This window comes from Odocoileus virginianus, chromosome 3 (genome assembly GCF_023699985.2).
Source record: "Odocoileus virginianus isolate 20LAN1187 ecotype Illinois chromosome 3, Ovbor_1.2, whole genome shotgun sequence".
In the NCBI taxonomy this organism is placed as follows: Eukaryota; Metazoa; Chordata; class Mammalia; order Artiodactyla; family Cervidae; genus Odocoileus; species Odocoileus virginianus.
In genome coordinates this window covers 62,616,668-62,637,341 of record NC_069676.1, presented here as the reverse complement: position 1 = coordinate 62,637,341, position 20,674 = coordinate 62,616,668, and positions in this window count along the sequence as shown.

Sequence of the window (20,674 nt, the reverse complement as noted above, 5' to 3'; positions counted from 1 at the left end):
CATGTTGATTCCTCCAGTTCCTTTCTTCTTTCTCAAGATTGCTTTGGCTATTCAAGGTTTTTTGTATTTCCATACAAATTGTGAAATTATTTGTTCTAGTTCTGTGAAAAATACCATTGGTAGCTTGATAGGGATTGCATTGAATCTATAGATTGCTTTGGGTAGTATAGTCATTTTCACAATATTGATTCTTCCAATCCATGAATACGGTATATTTCTCCATCTATTTGTGTCCTCTTTGATTTCTTTCATCACTGTTTTATAGTTTTCTATGTAGAAGTCTTTTGTTTCTTTAGGTAGACATACTCCTAAGTATTTTTTGCTGTTGTTGCAATGGTGAATGGTATTGTTTCCTTAATTTCTCTTTCTGTTTTCTCATTGTTAGTGTATAGGAATGCACATGATTTCTGTGTGTTAATTTTATATCCTGCAACTTTACTATATTCATTGATATAGCTCCAGTAATTTTCTGGTAGAGTCTTTAGGGTTTTCTATGTAGAGGATCATGTCATCTACAAACAGTGAGTTTTACTTCTTCTTTTCCTATCTGGATTCCTTTTATTTCTTTTTCTGCTCTGATTGCTGTGCCCAAAACTTCCAAAACTATGTTGAATAGTAGTGGTGAGAGTGGGCACCCTTGTCTTGTTCCTGACTTTAGGGGAAATGCTTTCAATTTTTCACCATTGAGGATAATGTTTGCTGTGGGTTTGTCATATATAGCTTTTATTATGTTGAGGTATGTTCCTTCTATTCCTGCTTTCTGGAGAGTTTTTATCATATATGAATGTTGAATTTTGTCAAAGGCTTTTTCTGCATCTATTGAGATAATCATGTGGTTTTTATCTTCCAGTATGAGTTTATTTTAAAATGATTACTTCTGACAGGCTCCCCAGTCTAAACTGAGTATCTGTGACATAAAGAAGCCTCTACCTTTTTTTCTTCTTCTTTAATTTATTTATTTTAATTGGAGGTAATTACAATATTGTAGTGGTTTTTTGCCATACTTTGGCAAGAATCAGCCATGGGTGTACATATGTCCCCCATCCTGAACCCCCCTCCCACCTCCCTCCCCATCCCATCCCTCAGGGTTGTCCCAGTGCACTGGCTTTGAGTGCCCTGTTTCATGCATTGAACTTGGACTGGCGATCTGTTTCACATATGGTAATATACATGTTTCAGTTCTATTCTCTCAAATCATCCCACCCTCATCTTCTCCCACAGAGTCCAAAAGTCTGCTCTTTATATCTGTGTCTCTTTTGCTGTCTTGCATATAGGGTCATTGTTACCCTCTTTCTAAATTCCATATATATGCATTAATATACAGTACTCTTGCCTGGAAAATCCCATGGATGGAGGTGCCTGGTAGGCTACAGTCCATGGGGTCGCAAAGAGTTGGACACAACTGAGTAATTTCACTTTCACTTTCATACTGTATTGGTGTTTTTCTTTCTGACTTATTTCACTCTGTATAATGGGCTCCAGTTTCATCCACCTCATTAGAACTGATTCAAATGCATTCTTTTTAATACCTGAGTAATATTCCATTGCTTATATGTACCACAACTTTCTTATCCATTCATCTGCTGATGGACAGCTAGGTTGAAGAAGCCTCTACCTTTAAGAAGAGCTTTGTTCATACCATGTTTTTAAAAACATTTTATCAATGGGCACATTTTAACCTCAAACAAGATCAAGAGAAGAAAATCAGTTTTCACTTCTAAGAGTAAAACAAAAGAATCATATTTCTTTCTCATGGTGAATTTAAGATGGATATAATGCACTTCCTTGATATAATAAAGCCATACATTATGGTCCTCTGGTTTTATCCTCTGGTATCTAGACACTTCATTGCCATCAGCATAACTTATAAAGCTAACATTTTTCTAATCATATTAAAAGTGTCATACTATTGTTGACATTTTAGAAAAGATTTCCAAAGAAAAAAGAAGAAAAATCACCTATACTTGTACTTCTCTGAGATCTTCATCCTAATATTTAGATCTTCTTATTGTTTATTTTTCCAGAATTTTTACAAACAGGAAAACTTTTATAATTCCATTCAAATTACATTTTTAAGGTTTGATTAACTTGGTTTGCTGATATCACTCTGTGAAAGTTCAATGTCATGATTATTCTTATGTTTTTTTAATAAATGTTCTTTTGCAGTGTTTCAGTTCATTATTATTATTTCATGTTTATGAGGTAGTTATCAATCAAATCAATAGTGTGTTTACAATACATATATACTGATGATTCATAGACAGCAGCAGATGGATAATTAGGAGATCAGAATCTTTATTCCAACTCCTTGACTATTTGGCTATGTGACTAGGCCAAGTCATTTCTCATACCAGCACCATCCCATCATGCTGAATCTTACTTCATTTATAAATTGAACAGGTCAAATTAAGTTGTTTAAGTAACTTTTAGTTATGTTAGTTTAAAATTCACTGGGCCAAGTAACAGAGAGATGGAGCTGTTAAGAATGGATCTGGGCAAGCCCATGATCACAACAGGGGAAAATGGAGAAATTATTCTTATCACTAAGGTTCATCCTGTGAAGAATTAGAAAAGGGAAAAAAAATTATCTGTTCAATATTGATCTAGCCAAAAGTATCAACAAGTAAATAAGCAAGCATACACTGTAAAGTGTTAAATGAACAATAAAACATAATCAGATATAATTTTAGAGAGTGAAAAATATGTAAATACCATAAAGCAGGGCACAGGGAAAGAAAATAATAATTTGATGAATGATTTAATTGTCAACCTAGAGAGAACAAACAATCAGATTTAAGTTTAGGAAAGTGGATACTTGATAAATACTTAAAATTAATAGCTCTAATGTAAAGTTTAATAGAATTTTTAAAGTATTCAATTCATAGAGTAATAAAATAAACTAGAAACTACTTATGAAAAATCATAATGAGAAAAAATAGAGCATACAGAAAATAGGTGGTGAAGAAAATGCGATTAAAACAATGAAAGAGGGCTTCTTCAGTGGTAGAGAATCTGCCTGCCAATGCAGGAGACACGGGTTCAATTCCTGCTCAGGAAGATTCTACATGCCATGGAGCAACTAAACCTGTGTGCCATAACTATTGCACTTGTGCCCTAGAGCCTGGGAACTGCAGCTACTGAGCCCACATGCCACAACTGCTGAAGCCCACACGCCCTAGAGCCCGTGCTCCACAACAAAAGAAGCACCACAATGAGAAGCCCATGCACTGCAATGAAGAGGAGCCCCTGCTCACTGAAACTAGAGAAAAACCTATATGCAGGAACAAAGACCCAGCACAACCAAAAATAAGTCAATAAATAAAATTATCTTAAAAAAAGAAACAGTGAATACAAATGTGGATCAATGGTCAGTAGCTTTGAAATCTATCAGGACATCAGTTCAGGGCAGATGCCAAATTAAATTTCAGACATATTAAAATGAAACAATATTTCTAATCTAGAAAAATATAGAAAGTAAAGAAAGAGATGCTCAGTCATGTCTGACTCTTTGCGACTCCATCAACTGTAGCCTACCAGGTTCCTCTGTCCATGGGATTTTCCAGGCAAGAGTACTGGAGTGGGTTGCCATTTCCTTCTCCAGAGGATCTTCCCAATCCAGGGATGGAACCCGGGTCTCCCACATTGTAGGCAGATGCTTTACTGTCTAAGCCACCAGGGAAGTCAGAAAAATACAGGTATTTATCAAATATATAAAAGGAAAATGACTTTCTAAACAAATTCAATTTATAGACTCACAAAAGAAAATATCTAGACTTAACAAGCATAAAACAAACTTGTAGATTATGTACATCAAAATTAAAAAGCTGAAAATTCTACTTCTAGTCAAAATGAAGTAACAGGGATCAGATTTCCTCTTTCACTCTAAGCAGTTTACAAAATTGGAACCAGTGTATGAAACAACAGCTTTCAGACATTGAACAACAGTCAGTGGAAGACTGTGATCTCTGAGATAACAAACAAGGTGAACCCTACAATCATACGCTTATTGCCTGTAAGCAATTTCTAAGCTACAGTACAGGGAAGAGGAATAAAATCTCACAGAGGATGGTGGTTCCGTTCATTTAAGGAGATGTACATCAGACTTAAATTTCAGTGATCAATGACACAAAATTCATTACGTTTGCTACCCAATTAAAAAGTTACAAGCCTGCAAAGAAGCATATAATCCATAAGCAGGAGAAAAATCAAAGAAACAGACCCCAAAGTGACAGATAATGGAATAGCTAACAAGGAGAATAAAATAGGTATAATAAATGCTGTCCATATGTTCAAGAAGGAAGATGAACACTTGAACATATGGAAGAAAGGAAAGATGTATTTTTTTAAAAAAAAGGAACTAGTATTAATAGTGGATTAAACACAGTAGAAAATCACTTTTGTCAATTTCAAATTCTTTACCAAATGAAGATATCTTTTTTAAAATCAAGATTAAATACTTAGACAAAGACTGTTGAAAGAATTCATAAGAAATAAGATTTTTTGACCTTTGAAATTCAATCAATATAGTTCACCATAAAAGAAAAATGATAATGCAGAAAATACAAAATTTAACACCCATTCATAACATTTTTTAAAAACTCTCATAAAATGAGGGATTCCCCCAACTTTTCTCAAGCAACCAGATATCTCAAAGAACAATTGATTTCTTTGATTTTCTCTATTTTTCTATTTTACTCATTTTTTCTCTGCTCTTTATTTTCTTTCTTCTGTTCACTTAAGACTTTATTTGGTTTTATTTACCTAGTCAGGTGGAAGCTGAGTAAGTGATTTAAGACCTCTTTATTTCCAAAAAAAATCATTTAGTGCTATGAATTTCTAAATATGCTTCAGCATCATCCTACACATTTTGATACATAGTGCTTTCAACTTTTCATCTCCCTTTAGATTTCTTTTTTGTCCCATGAGTTATTTAGAAGTATGTTATATTGTCTTCATATATATGGGAATTTTCCAGATTTCCATTATCGATTTCTAGTTTAATTATCCTGCAGTTAAAGAACATATTTTGTACAATTTTAATCCTATTACATGTATTAGCACTTATTTAGTATCCCAGAATAAGGGATACTAACTTGGTAAGTGTTCTATATGCCCTAGGGAAAAAAAATGTGGATCTTGTTATTGTTGAATGGAACACTCTATAATTATCAGTTAGGACAAGATGATAGAGAATGTTAAGACCTGGAGTCTTATTGATTGCTATTTACTTGTTCTATCAAGTGTTAACAAAGTATGTACATCTCAAATTACAATTATAACATATATATTTAGACTGTTACGTCCTCTTGATGAAACGAGCCCTTATCATTACGAAATTATCTTTATCGTGGTAATATTCTTTGCTCTGAAGTCTACTTTATCTGATATTAACTTAGCCACTCTAGCTTTGTTTCCATTGGTGTAGAATAGTATATCCTTTTATCTTTTTCAGTTTTAACCTCCTTATGACTTTATACTTAAAGTAGGTTTCTTGAAAAAACAACGCATTATTCTTATTTTTTAATCTAATCTATTTCTGTCTTTTAAGTCGGACATTTAGGCCATTTAAATTTGATGTGATATTTTTAGACAGTAGATAATCTTCTGTTTGTACTATCTGTTCTTTGCTCTCTTTTTCCATCACTCCAGGATCGCCATCTTTCATTATCCCGTGTCTAATATCCTTAAAAACCACTGTTTTATATATTTGCCTATTTTCTTTTGTTTGCTTATTTCAGATAGGAGAGTGAATCTAGTCTCTGTCACTCTATGCTGTCCAGAAGTGGAAGTCCCTGGCATCCATTTAATAAGCAAAAATTCTTATTATAAAAATCTAGGAAAAAGGTCAATGCCTATTAACTGGTGAAAAGATAAACAAATTGTAGTATGGCCATATAACCAGTGATAAAAGAACAAACTTCTGATATATAAAAAAATATAGATGAAAGCACAATCCTAACTGAAAGAAACTAGATACACAAACCTCTTACTGTAGGACTCTATTTATACAAAAAAGGAAAAAATAAAATGACAAAGCAGAGAAGTGGTTGTCAGGTATTAAGGGTAGAGGGAATGGATTGACTGCAACGGGACACAAGAAAACTTTGGGGATGAGGAAAATGTTTATATCTTGACTGCATGAAAGTGAAAGTCGCTCAGTCATGTCTGACTCTTTGTGACCCTGTGGACTATACAGCTCACGGAATTCTCCAGGCCAGAATAATGGAGTGGGTAGCCTTTGCCTTCTCCAGGGTATCTCCCTGACCCAGGAATCGAACCAGGGTCTCCTGCATTGCAGGAAGATTCTTTACCAGCTGAGCTACCAGGGAAGCCCCTTGATTGCATGGTGGTTATATAATAATACATTTGTTAAAACTCATTAAATTGTACACTTAAAATTACCAAATATTATTTTAGGTAAATTATATTTCAATAAAGCTAATGTTTTTAAAGGTCAACAAACATGGTGTCAGAGAAGATTTTTCCATAAATACAATGGTAAAAAATTTTAGTATATAAAAGGTCACATCAGTCCATAAGAAAAACACTAACATACTGTAGAAAAGAGGGCTACACTGTTTATAATAGCCAGGACATGGAAGCAACCCAGATGCCCATCAGCAGATGAATGGATGAGGAAGCTGTGGTACATATACACCATGGAATATTACTCAGCCATTAAAAAGAATTCATTTGAATCAGTTCTAATGAGATGGATGAAACTGGAGCCCATTATACAGAGCGAAGTAAGCCAGAAAGATAAAGACCATTACAGTATACTAACACATATATATGGACTTTAGAATGATGGTAACGATAACCCTATATGCAAAACAGAAAAAGAGACTCAGATGTATAGAACAGACTTGTGGACTCTGGGAGAAGGCGAGGGTGGGATGTTTCAAGAGAACAGCATTGAAACATGTATATTATCTAGGGTGAAACCGATAACCAGCCCAGGTTGGATACTTGAGACAAGTGCTCAGGCCTGGTGCACTGGGAAGACCCAGAGGGATCGGGTGGAGAGGGAGGTGGGAGGGGGAACTGGGATGGGAAATACATGTAAATCCATGGCTAATTCATTTCAATGTATGACAAAAACTACTGTAATGATGTAAAGTAATTAGCCTCCAACTAATTAAAAAAAAAAGAAAAGAGGGCTACATAAATAAACAACTCATGGGAGAAGAAGGATATAAACCACTCAAAGCTAGTGAAGGAGGGAAAACCAAACATTATCAGACCCTTCTGGTGGGAATATGATGTGGCACAATCTCTTGGAAAGACATTTGGGTGTCTGGAGAAGTCTTAAGTTATTCCAACTCTTTGAACTAATACATACATACATACAAATCTCTTGGAAGGAAATATTCAGAGATATAAACAGACACTTGTAAAAATGAATGTTCATAGTACAATTAGTTATTAGAGCCAAAACTAGCATGAAAAACTTGATATTTAATATGAGAAAAATATTATTACATTAATACCTTATAATTTGTCTTTTTAATGGCACTTTTAGAGTCATCAAAAATTATATTTTCAAAGAACTGCAATGAATTGACAATAGTCTTGATATAACAGTAAATGAATAGTAAATAGGACACAAAGGTGTTTAATTTCATTTTTATTATTTGTAATGAAATAAGCATTGTGTGTGCGTGTGTGTATTTGAAAGTCTATAAGGAAATACACCACAAGGTTAACAGTGTTATTTTCAGGTTGTACAATTATAGGTCATTTTTTTCTTTATTTTTATATCCTTTTCTGAGTTTTAATATTTTCTACATTGATACTGCATTTCTTATAAAAGCAAAATAAGATAAATGTATATATAAACATTTAAGTATTTTTAATCTCAAGTAAGAGAAAATTAGTCTGAGTTTGTTTTAAGCAAATAGGTGAGAACATGTTCCCACTACCCTCAAAGGAATAAGTAGCTCTCTTTTTTAAAGCATATCAATTTCTTACAAACCACTCTCATTACTGAACAGATTGCAAGTTCCATGTTCTTTCAAAAAAACCTTTTTTTTTTTTAATCTTTCACTAACATTTGCTGATTTGCAAGTATATGTTAGACATCAGGGATCTAGTATCTGCAAGCCAAAATTTCTTCCCTCAAGGGCTCCACAATCTTCCGAGGAAGGATAGCTTATAGCATTCCAAATGGAAAGTTGACTGGGATATTAGTAGACTATAGCTACCCGGAGACTAAATATTAATAGTAAGAAAGAAAAAGAATGCATCCATTTCTTATTCACTGATTCATTCAAGAAATATTTATTGAATACTTACTAGTTTCAAGCACTGTTTAATTTCCCAGTTTACTAGTAGTTAACAAAACAGATGTAATTCCTGTCCTGATAGTGATTAGGCAGTTAACAAATAGAGGAAATATGTGATACAATTTGTACTGAAGAAGAAACAAGATAAATTCAATGAAAGAGAGTAATGAAAAGAAGGGTGTGGGGAAAAAAAACAAAAAAAAAAAACCAGAGGGAGGAATCAGGGAAGGCTTCTCTGGGGTGGTGGCATTTGTGCTGAGACTAAAGGAAGAAAATGAACTAGCCTGGCAAAGATAGACCAAGGCCATTAGGCAAGCCTGAGTTTAGGCTCTCTGTGGTACTGAAACACCAGGGTAGCTATAGACAGTAGGCATATAGGAGACCATGCAGGGTTTTATATTCTCAACACTCAAGAGTAGACTGAAATCTGGGCCTCATATTTACGTTTTTCTCATCTTTGAAAGGTATTCTAGCAAGCTTGAATTCAAGGGGCATTCTTGGAAATATTACATGCACAAGATGCTATAAGGACTTAAGTCAGTTTAGACACTCCTTTTTCACTCTATATAGAACAGGAGCAACACAGAATAACAGAACTGTTGTGAAGGAAACAAGGTGAAAGATGCCATGTTCACAGGAAGTATTACTGTTCTAAAAAAAAAAAAAAAAAAATCAGTTGAGACAGAGGAGAGGATTCTTTTGTATTAGAGATATAAATTTATTAGCATTCAATAACATCCAACTAGAGCTATCAAAAATAGCACTTCAGCATTGATTCAGAACTGTAGGGTGCACTATCAGCATAATTAAAATGAAAGAATCTAAGCTATTTCCCCATCTTGCTTCCTTATTATTGTCTAATTGTTCAGAATGTCTGTCTGTTATGGAGACAAAACAATTAAGCCCAGCAAGTCGCAACAATGGGGATCATAAAGAGGGGGCCTGCTTCATTAGCAACTTGGATATCAGCATAGAAAACATTAAAGAAAGAAAAGTAATTGTAATTGGAAATAATTGGATGGCACAGATCGTTTAGCTAGGGAAGATTCGCTATCTGCATTTGCTTTTTTTCATTTTGTGGGTCTTTTTTCACCTGGGCTCTTTAAATTGAGTTTCATAAACATCACAGTATCACAGTTGAGGTACCAAGTGGCCCAGTTAGCACAAAATTCTTTTCCAGATAATAACAAATATCCCCTGGAAATCCAAAAGAATTGTACTTTGGTGTTGATCATCAACTGGCCCAGGAAGAAGAGAGGAAGGGGTCAATGTTTCTGTGAAACACAAATCATCAGAATGAAAACTGCTGTGTCTTTCCTGCCCCACTTCTCATAAATTCAGGGTTATCTTCCAAAACCCAAAGTCTACTCTCAGAACACAAATTTTTTAAATAGTAATCATCCTTAATACATTTATAATGCAAAAGATTATGTTATAAACAGAAAGAACCACAGATATTTTCAGACTGGGATTGACTATAATTTCCAAAGCCCCATCATTTAAAAGCTGAGGCTCAGAAAGACTGACATGCCTCAAGTAAAAGCAGGTAGAACAATCAGAAGTGGAAATCACAGGCTCTTTGATAATAACATAATGATAATCATAGTTACTATACATTGTATTAATACTGTGTGTTAGACATTATGTCACCTGTTTCACATATATTGTATCATTTTAACACCATGAGGTACAGAAATGATTCATTTTATGGATACGGAGACCTTTCTGAGCACCAATCTGCTCTACTGTGAATTAAAACTAAGATTTGAATGTTGTTGTGTCTGATTAAAAAGCCCATGTGTGTAACTGCTAAACGATCTCATCTCTCTATACCATGGGAAAATACATTAAATAATGTGTCCTGTTTTTCCTGTCACCAAACCAGAAGGAGAAAAGAGTGGCACAGGTAGGAAAACTAGTCAATTCCTTAGAGCAAGGATCAGCCAACCACAGTCCACTATCTGGTTGTTTTTGTTTTTGTTTTTTCCTAGATTACAAGCTAAGGATTTTTTTTTTTATTTTTTAATGGATGAAAAGATCAAAAGAATACTTCGTGACACAAAAATTATATAAACTCAGATTTAGTGCCTGTAAGTTTATTTGAGCCCAGCCACCATCATTCATGTATAGTCTGTTGTTGATAATACATAATTGTCAAAGCTGAGGAATTGACAGAGACTGCATGGCCCACAAAACCAAAAATATTTACTGTCCAGCCCTGTACAGAAATACTTTGCCAACTCCTGCCTTAGACCACACTTAGTTCACTTCAGAAATAAGAATGAGGGGACTTCCCTGATGGTCCAGTAGCTAAGATTCCACACTTGCAAGGAAGGGGGCCTAGGTTCGATGACTGGTCAGGGCAGCTAGATCCCACATGCCACAACTAAGAGCAGCCAAATAAATAATTTAAAAAAAAAAGAATATGAATAAATATTCATATGATCAAAGTTCCATACTTGCAGGGAGAAGAGAAAAGAAGAGAGGACTAAGTGGTAAGAGGAGGAGAGGAAAATGGCATGGCATGCTTCATCTCAACAGTTGAACACCATTTCTCTATATGGGTGGTATGTGTCTGTCACAAAAGGGTAGGGCCATTGGTATACTTACTGAATTGCTTGGTCCTCCATGCTGTCAAAAGAAAACACTCTAAAAGAAAATGCCATTCAAAATCTTAGTGGTAGCTATCAGATGGTGGCTCTTAGGCTGTTAATTTTCTCTTTAGATCACAGACTTGGCCAACAAAGTGAGTCAGGTAACGTAGCAAAGGCCCTCCTCTCTTTATACCAAAGAAACACAAGGGAAAAACCATAATAATGTTGGGCCTTGAACCCTATTATGTTCTGCCTGGAAACCACATAAATTCAGCTCCCTGTGAACGTGTGGGGGAAAGATGAATCTAGCAGATGTGGAAGTGATTTGTCCACCATTGGTCTACTCAATTTCCCAATTGCTAAACTCACAGATCCTTCCCTAAATACAAGTCAACACCATGATTCACTTGGTTAAGAAAAGTGAGTTAACCCTTCCATCCACCAGACTCTTCCAGCAAATGAGCTTTGATCAGTTTCATTTCACATTGAATATTTAAGAATTGCCTTGACTTCCCATACAGACTATCTATGGGAAAATTACAATGATCTGCTGACACTTGGGTTCCAGTCAGTATAACAGCTGCATTAATTTCACTGAAGGCTACTTTGTAACTCCTTTGAATTCAGATATCTTGTCTTCTTCTGGTAAAAACCTTCTCTCAAATTGTTTGCAGAGACTTTGAAAACTTAATGTACATAAATTCAGTAACATGAGCTGAGAGCAAGAAAGAGACAACCATTTCCATTGTATGGCTATATCCATGGGCATTCCACTAAACACAATCACCCTCCACATATAGGATAGGAGACATGAACGTGCTATTCACTCATTCAGTCCTCATTCTCATCCTCATCTTAAAATGCAAACATCTCATCAAGTTGAGTGTGATTCTAGTGTTTAAAGGTACATGCTCTTCAGACCAAATGGTATCCAGATACTTGAACTGATACTCGCCTAGAGAAACAGTGTTTAGTTGACTGCACTGTGAATCAGTGCAGAAACAGTGACAAGTGCCAGGACTGGAGGTAACACAAGCTGTACTGGACTTCTTGAGTGATAGCAGGTCTATCTGCACATCTGATAATGTGTCAAAGTAGTTTTCAAAGAAAATTTTGACTTAAATACAATTTTTGCCTTATGTGCTTATCTGGTTTCTAACCCTTATATAAAATATAACTTCACTGCAGATGTCTTAACCCTTGGAAAAACTACAGATTCAGCGTGCAGACAATTAAACAAAGTCAATCTCATTTAGGGGTGGGGATGGGAAACTTTATTCTACCTGTTTCAGAACATTCCTCCTAGAATGGCGCATCCCGCAGCTTGTAGGATCTTAGTTCCCTAATCAAGGATTGAACCTGAGCCCTAGGCAGTGAGAGCCCAGTTCAGACCACTGGGCCACCAAGGGATTCCCAAGACATCCATTGTTGGTAAGTGCTACTTCAAAGCAGGGGTCTGCAATTTTTAAAGTTTGGCAAATATTGCCTATTATATTCTCTTAAAAGTCACAATGCACATTAGCATTGCTATGGACTGAATTGTGTCTCCCCACAAATTCACATGTCAAAGTTCTAACCCCAAACATTATGTATTTGGAGATAGGGCTTTACATGATTTGGTTTTGATGAGGTCGTCAGAATGGAGCCTTAGTGATGGGATTAGTGTCCTTACATGAAGAGACAGACGCCAGGGAGCCTATTCTCTATCCATCTGTCCATCATGTGAGGACACAGCAAGAAGATCATGATCTGCAACCCAGGAAGAGAGCTCTCACTAGAAACCAACTCCTCTGGCTCCCTGATCTTGCACTTGTAGCCTCCAGAACTGTGATAAGATAAGTGTCTATTATTTAAGTCACTCAGTCTATGGTATTTGGTTATGGCAGCCTGAGCCGACCATGAAAAACATGTTGAGAAATCCTTCAGCAAAGAAATCAATTGACCTTTATTAGAACCAGCATTTTCCACATGCAGTGGGGAGGGCGCAGCAATTTTTGCCATACTCTCATTCCTCAATGCTCCCCAACAGTAAAGAATGCTAATGTAATTATTCCGATTTTAGGTCGAGATTGGTCCCTGATTAGTAGAGGGCAGGGTCACTGTTTACTAAAGTCAGAGATATAATCACAAATGAGTGAGCTGAATGTAAGGCCTGTCTCCTAGGGCAGGGCTTCTCAAGTATGAACATGCATACAAATCACATGGAGACCTTGTTTAAATGTAGATTCTGATTGAGTAGGTCTTGTATGGGGTGCCAGATTCTGTATTTCTTACAAACTTTTAGGTAATCCTGACATTGCCGGTCTATGAAACATACGTTGGAGAATATGGTGCTAAAAACAATCTCAACCATCTTGCTCCCTGTATTCTCATCTCTTCTTCACCTGATTTGCCAGGTATTTCTATCTCCAGCAGCCAGCTAACAAGATTAGGAGGAGGGAGAGAGGCCTTGAGTAGGTTTGGCCTTGAGCCTGAACTAACTGCTCCAACTAAGCTGTACAAGACAGTTCCCACAGGAGTACCATGCATTAGCTCAAGTGGGAGTACTTTTGACTCCCATTTTCTTTGCCTCTGGTATGTGAGGTCCCTTCTATAATCCCACAGTGAAAGTGGTGATCAACAAAACAGGAATCATGCCTTATTGGATCCCTCAGCCAATAATGTCATCTTAACACAAGCAACATTCCACCTGTGCCCTTTACACAATGTTTGCTTAAAGATGGATCATTATTTACATGGGACATCTTTTGGCAGAGGAATATGGTACTGGAAGCCTTTCCAGGTGGCTCAGTGGTAAAGAATCCACCTGCCAATGCAGAAGACCTGGGTTCTATCCCTGTGTCAGGATGATCTCCTGGAGAAGGAAATGGCAACCCGCTCCAGTACTCTTGCCTGGGAAATCCCATGGACATAGGAGCCTGGTGGGCTACAGTCAATGGGGCAGCACAGACTCAGACACAACTGAGCAACTAAACAACAACATGGTACCAGAAACGGACTCTGATGCTTGGAACTCTGCTTCTCCACTGTTATGGGTCATAGGTACCTATGAATACATGTACCTAAGCTAGTACAGCTGAAAGTTGTTTTTTCAGCTGATTGAGGATTAGACTGACAAAAATTTCGCTCTCAGATTTTACCAGGCTCTATTTCTCTCTACATGTAGCAACTCAGATCCCACAGCATCAAGGAGAGTAGTTTGTCCATCTTTTTCTAAGAAACAGGGGATCATATGCCATATCTGCACATAAAAAAGTGGCCAAGATTTTCAATGTATTATTAATAGGTTAACATTTGCAAAAAGAACAGTCCAGGGGGACCCTCTCTGTCACCGCTCAAAGTAAGAAACTGACCTTCTGGGGTATATTCACTCAGCTGTAAAAAAGGGACTTTATTCAGTGTCCAAATGCTGAAGGAAAATTGTGTATATTTGGAAAATTAAATTGCCAAAACAAACAGAAGTATCTTCTCAGTGCACACATGGCAGTTATAAAACAATTCCTCTTTGCATTTTTTTTCATACACAAGTAAATTATCTTTGCTATTAGATGATAGTGGTGATCTCCATGGAAAAAGAGTGGGAGAGTAGGCTAGATGACCTCCCAAACTGCCTTATATTACTTGAAACACCTGTCTAAAAAAATAAATCTTGATGACTTCTGATTTTTCATGCAGAAATCAGATGAACTGTCTATCCCAGCTTGTTAGCTGTAGAGGAGCAGCATTCCAAAGAAGGATTTGGATTTGATAAATCCTGTATTCTGATTTCCAGAGCAAAAGGAAAAAGTGTTTTTGAAAAGTTTCAATATGCATTATACTGTTTGGGCAACACAAATCTCAATAACAACAAAAAAAAGTAAGGATATACTGAAAGGAATGAAAGAAATTCCTAATTTTGTGGTTCTCCCATGGGTTCTATTTAACATAAAGGTTTCTCTTGGTCATTCAGTCATACTACATGGACTGTCATCACTTATAGCTTCCACGAAGGGAAACTGAAGCGTGTCAAGGTATAGGTCTTACTCAGCTTGAGTTACAGAGCCAAACATGGAAACTAAAAGGTATGACTCCTTCTTGGGATGCTCTTACTAGCAGGGAGGTTAAAACGGATTTATCAAACTAATAGATTCCTGGATCAAAAAGCTGAGGTATGTGCTTACAGAGCTTAAAAGACATAAGAATAACAATTTCAGAATCAATTTGATAACTTAGACAAATGGTCACACTATTTTCCATTTTGTATTTAGAAGTGGTTTGAAGGAAAATCATGGAATCATAACCCCATACCTGTGGTAACTCTTCATTTTGTACACACACACACACACAAAAAAAATCCTTGGGAGACTTCCCTGGCAGTCTAGTGGTCAAGACTCCAGGCTTCCACTGCAAGGGGCACAGGTTTGATTCCTAGTCAGGGAATTAAGATCCTACATGTCATGTGGTGTGGCCAAAAAATAAGTAAATAAATAAAATTAAAAAATAATAATCCTTGGTATTTTTCTTGAGATTTATATTTTTGAAGCAATTAACACATAGGACATATTTGTTGTTATGTTTAGTCGCTAAGTAGTGTCTGACACTTTGCAACCCCATGGTCAGTATCCTTTATCTATGGGATTTTCCAGGCAAGAATACTAGAGTGGGTTGCCATTTCTTTCTCGAAGGGATCTTCCCAACCAAGAGATCAAACCTGTGTCTCCTGCACTGGCAGGCAGAGTCTTTACCACTGAGCCACCAGGGAAGCCCCAAAACATATTTACCTATATAGCAATTTATTAAGGTTGGCAGAGTATGTGATTTATAAGGTTGCCAGAGTATAACTGGGCAGAGATGCCCAATTTTAGAAACCATGTAAAATAATTTGTTATACTAATGAGACACTATTTTGATATATTATTTTTTTCCAATTCTAAAGATAGTAATTGGCTACTTTGAGGAGTTCAGAAACTTACTATCAAGAAAAGAAGGAACATTTTGGTGCATTTTCCTTTTCTGTGGCTGTTTCATGCTGCTACAGGTGCATATGTATGTGTGCATAAATTTTTAACCAAATTGAGGTCTTACTTTATATTGAGATGTTTCTTTCTTGCCTTTATTCCATATTAAAATTTGAACAGAATCCTAGGAAGATAGATTAAGCAAACATATCTCTCTTCCTCTCCATAATTACAACTAAAATGCCAATATTTTATATAGAAAACACATGTAAAAAGGCTCAAAAATGTGGAGAGAAGACAGACAAGCCAGGACATTAAGACCCAAGCAACAACATAGTGGTGCGTTCCCCAGGTTGGTTGCCTGCCTCATATATTCCAGACTTGGAACTGAAAAGCTACCAACCAGGGAATGCAAACAAGCGCAAACAAACAAAAAAGCACCCCCCCTAAATCCTGTTCTCTGTTTCACCAAAGACCAGGAAAGGGACAGCTTAAAAAGAAACAAGACTTTTAGACAATAACCACTCTACTTCAGCCAAACACCATGAAAAAACGAGGGCCCCATCCCCACCCATGTGAGCAAGTAGCCTACACCTGCACCCTTATGAGGATCCCAAATCAATACCTCTAACTGGAGTGGTATTAGAAGATGAGGTTGGAAGCTAGAACTTCCTCAATGGTCAGTAACAACTGCCCCTTCATTGTGTTAGGAGACTATGTGGGAAGGCTAGACTCCCACCCCCACTCAGCTTTAACAAGATTCCCCACTTCTCCCCTGGGGCAGTATCAAAGGCAGCTTAAAGAACAGCCAGGACCTTTGCCACTGCCCAGCAGTAACAAGGCTACTGTCCCATAGTGTCAGGGGAGGCCGTGTAAGGGGCAGTAACAAGGCACTCTTGACCTTCCCCAGGCAAGGAGTTATCAGTAGAGTTCTAGCTGGGGTATCACCCCTCTGCCCAGAAGTAATGGGGAACACCCCCTTTCAAATGTCAGCAAAGGTCAAGTGGGGAGCTCAAACTTCTGTCCCCACCTGATAGTATAAGACAGTGTTCCCCCTTCCTCTACCAGAGGGGTGTTAGGGAGAAGACAGCCAAAGAAAGAAGTTTTAGAAAAAATTTACAATCTCATAACTTAGTATTCAAAATGTCCAGGTTTCTGTCAAAAGCTATTCAACATACCAGGAACCAGGAAGGTCTCAAAATGAATGAAAAGAAAAAGACAATAGTTCAAGGCTGTCTCCAAGATGACAGTTACTTTTAAATTATCTGACAAAGATTTTTAATTTGACATTAAAAATATTAACAAACCATTATGGACAAACTTGAAACAAAGAAAAAAAATAGAAGTCTTCAGCAAATGCATAGCAAGTCTCAGTAAATAAATGGAAGTTATCGAGTACCAAATGGAAATTCTAGAACTGAAAAGTTCAACTGAAAATTAAAAAAGAAAAATCAGTGGATGAGGTCAACAGGAGAATGGAGGGGAGAGTGGAAAGAATCACAGAATGATAGAAAAACAGAAATTATGTAATCTAAATAACAAAAAAAGAGCCCCCACCCCCTCAAAAAAACGAGCAGTACCTCAGGGACCTATGGGTCTGTAAGAAAAAATGTAACATCTGTTGAAATAGGAGCCTGGGAAGGAGTAGAGAAAGAAGGCAAAGCTGAAAAACTATTTCAAGAAATAATGACTAAAAACTCTTAAGTATGGGCAAAACACACAGACCTAAAATTTAATAACCTAAACAAATCCTAACCAAGATAAATTCAAAGAAATCCAAACCATGACATGTCACAGTTAAACTTCTGAAAATTCAAGACAAAGAAAAAAATCTTTAAAGCATCAGGAGAGAAATGACACTTATGTAGAGGAGAAAAATAATTCAAATGATGGCAGATATTTAATCAGAAATCATGGAGGCCAGAAGGAAGTAGAACATATTTAAAGTGTTAAAAGAAATTCTCTGTCAATCCAGAATCCTATTTGTCCAGTAAAATTATTCTTTATTAATAAAAGGGAAATCAAGAGTATTTATTGTCAGAACACTTTCCCTAAAAAAAAAAAAGAAAAAAATTTAATTAATTTTTTTTTTAATCTAAAGGAAATTCTCTAGACAGAAAGGAAACAGTAAAAGAAGAAACTTGGGATATCAGGAAGGAAAAAAGAAGACAGTGAGCAAAATTAAGGATAAATATATTAGTCCTTCTTCATTCTCTTGAGTTTTCTAAACTATGTTAAACAGTTGAAGCAAAATTTTAAACACTCTGATGTATTCCTAAAAGTATGTACATAAAGTATTTGAGACAATATTATATAGAGAGAACAACAAAAGAACATATAAGGAGGGACTGCAAAGAGATCCAACCAGTCCATCCTAATGAAGATCAGTCCTGGATGTTCACTGGAAGGACTGATACTGAAACTCCAATACTTTGGCCACCTCATGCGAAGAGCTGACTCATTTGAGAAGACCCTAATGCTGGGAAAGATTGAGGGCAGGAGAAGAAGGAGACGACAGAGGATGAGATGGCTAGGTGGCATCACCAACTCAATGGACATGAGTTTGAGCAAACTCCGGGAGTTGGTGATAGACACAGGGAGGCCTGGCGTGCTGTGGTTCATGGGGTCACAAAGAGTCAGACATGACTGAGCGAAAACTGAACTGAAGTTTTCTATACTTTCCTCAAACTAACAAGACAATGACACCACTAGACTGTGATGTTGTGTATATACAATATAATAGGTTGCACCCATTTACACTCTCATCAACAATGCATCAGCATTCCTATATCGCACATCTTTGTCAACACTCACTAATGTCCATCCTTTTTCTAAGCCTTTCTGTTGTATCTTTTCATGGTTTTATTTTGCATTTCCCTATTTACTAAGGTTAAACACACTTTCAAATGCTTTTCGGCCTTTTGGATATTCCCATTGTGAAATGTTTGTTCATTATCTTGCCCATTTTCCTATATTTGGTTATCATTTTCTTAGTGATTTCCAAGGATATATATATATATTAAACTCCAGGCCACTTGGTGATATTTTTGGAAATATCTTTTGCCATTCTCATTTTTCACTCTAACAAGGTCTTCTGCTAAACAATAATTTCTCATTTTAAGGTAATCCAGTATCTTCATTATAAGTTCTGATACAAACTAGAGCCTACAGTTTTGTTCATCCTCAAAATTGTTTTCATTATTCTTATTCTGTCATGTTTCCATATGTGTTCTAGAATTAGCTTGACAAGCCCTCTCCCCCAAAAGAGAAAATCCTGCTGTGATCACTTCTTCCACTTTCTCTTCTCTTCCTGAACAACTTAATCTTAAAGTTACTAGGTATTCAGAGCAAGCTAGACATCCACAGTAGATGAGGTAAGCAAGCTACAGAGGATATTAGAGATGCAGGTTCAATCCCTGGATCAGGAAGATCTCCCAGATGAGGGCATGGCAACCCACTCCCATATTCTTGCCTGGAGAACCCCATAGACAGAGAAGCCTGACGGGCTACACGCAGTTTATGAGGTCACAGAGTCGGACGCAACTGAAGCTTAGCCCACACGCACAAGCAGGGGATGTAGGGAGTACATCATTTTTTTTTTCATTTATTTTTATTAGTTGGAGGCTAATTACTTTACAATACTGTAGTGGGTTTTGTCATACATTGACATGAATTAGCCATGGATTTACATGTATTCCCCATCCCGATCCCTCCTCCCACCTCCCTCTCCACCCGATCCCTCTGGGTCATCCCAGTGCACCAGGCCCGAGCACTTGTCTCATGCATCCAACCTGGGGGGGTGACCTGTTTCACCCTAGATAATATACATGTTTCAATGCTGTTCTCTCGAAACATCCCACCCTCGCCTTCTCCCACAGAGTCCAAAAGTCTGTTCTGTACATCTGTGTCTCTTTTTCTGTTTTGCATATAGGGTTGTCATTACCATCTTTCTAAATTCCATATATATGTGTTAGTATACTGTAATGGTCTTTATCTTTCTGGCTTACTTCACTCTGTATAATGGGCTCCAGTTTCATCCATCTCATTAGAACTGATTCAAATGAATTCTTCTTAATGGCTGAGTAATATTCCATGGTGTATATTTTATTTATTTATTTATTATAGACTATTGTTTAGAGCAGTTTTATTTATTTATTTTAATTGGAGGATAATTGCTTTACAATATTGTGTTGGTTTCTGCCACATATCAACATGAATCAGCCATTGGTATATGAATAACCCCTCCCTCTTGAACTTCCCTCCTACCTCCCACCCCATTAAAACAGTTTTAGATTTACAATAAAAGTGAGACGAAGACACAGAGATTCTCCATATATCTCCCACCCCACACACAGGGGCAGTGTCCCTCATTATGAATATCATTCAGAATAGATGTATTTTTTTATACCAAAGATGACCTGACATTTATACTTCATAATCACCCAAAGTCCATAGTTTACCTAACGGTTCACTCATGGTGCTGTACATTCAGTGGGTTTGAACAAATATCTAATGATGTATCCATTATTATAATATCATAGAAAGTACGTTCACTGCCCTAATGATCCTCAGCACTTTGCCTGTTCATCTTCACTCTCATCCCCATCCCCTACACCTGGCAACCAATGATCATGCAGCCATCTCCATACCTATACCTTTTCCAGAATGTCATAGGGTTGGAATCATACAATATGTAACCTTTTCAGATTGGCTTATTTCACTTAGCAATATGCATTTAAGATTCTTCTGTGTTTCTTCATGAGCTTGATGGTTCATTTCTTTTTAATGCTGAACAATAGTCCACTGTCTAGATTAACCAGAGTTTGTTGCTGTTGTTGTTCAGTCACCAAGTTGTGCC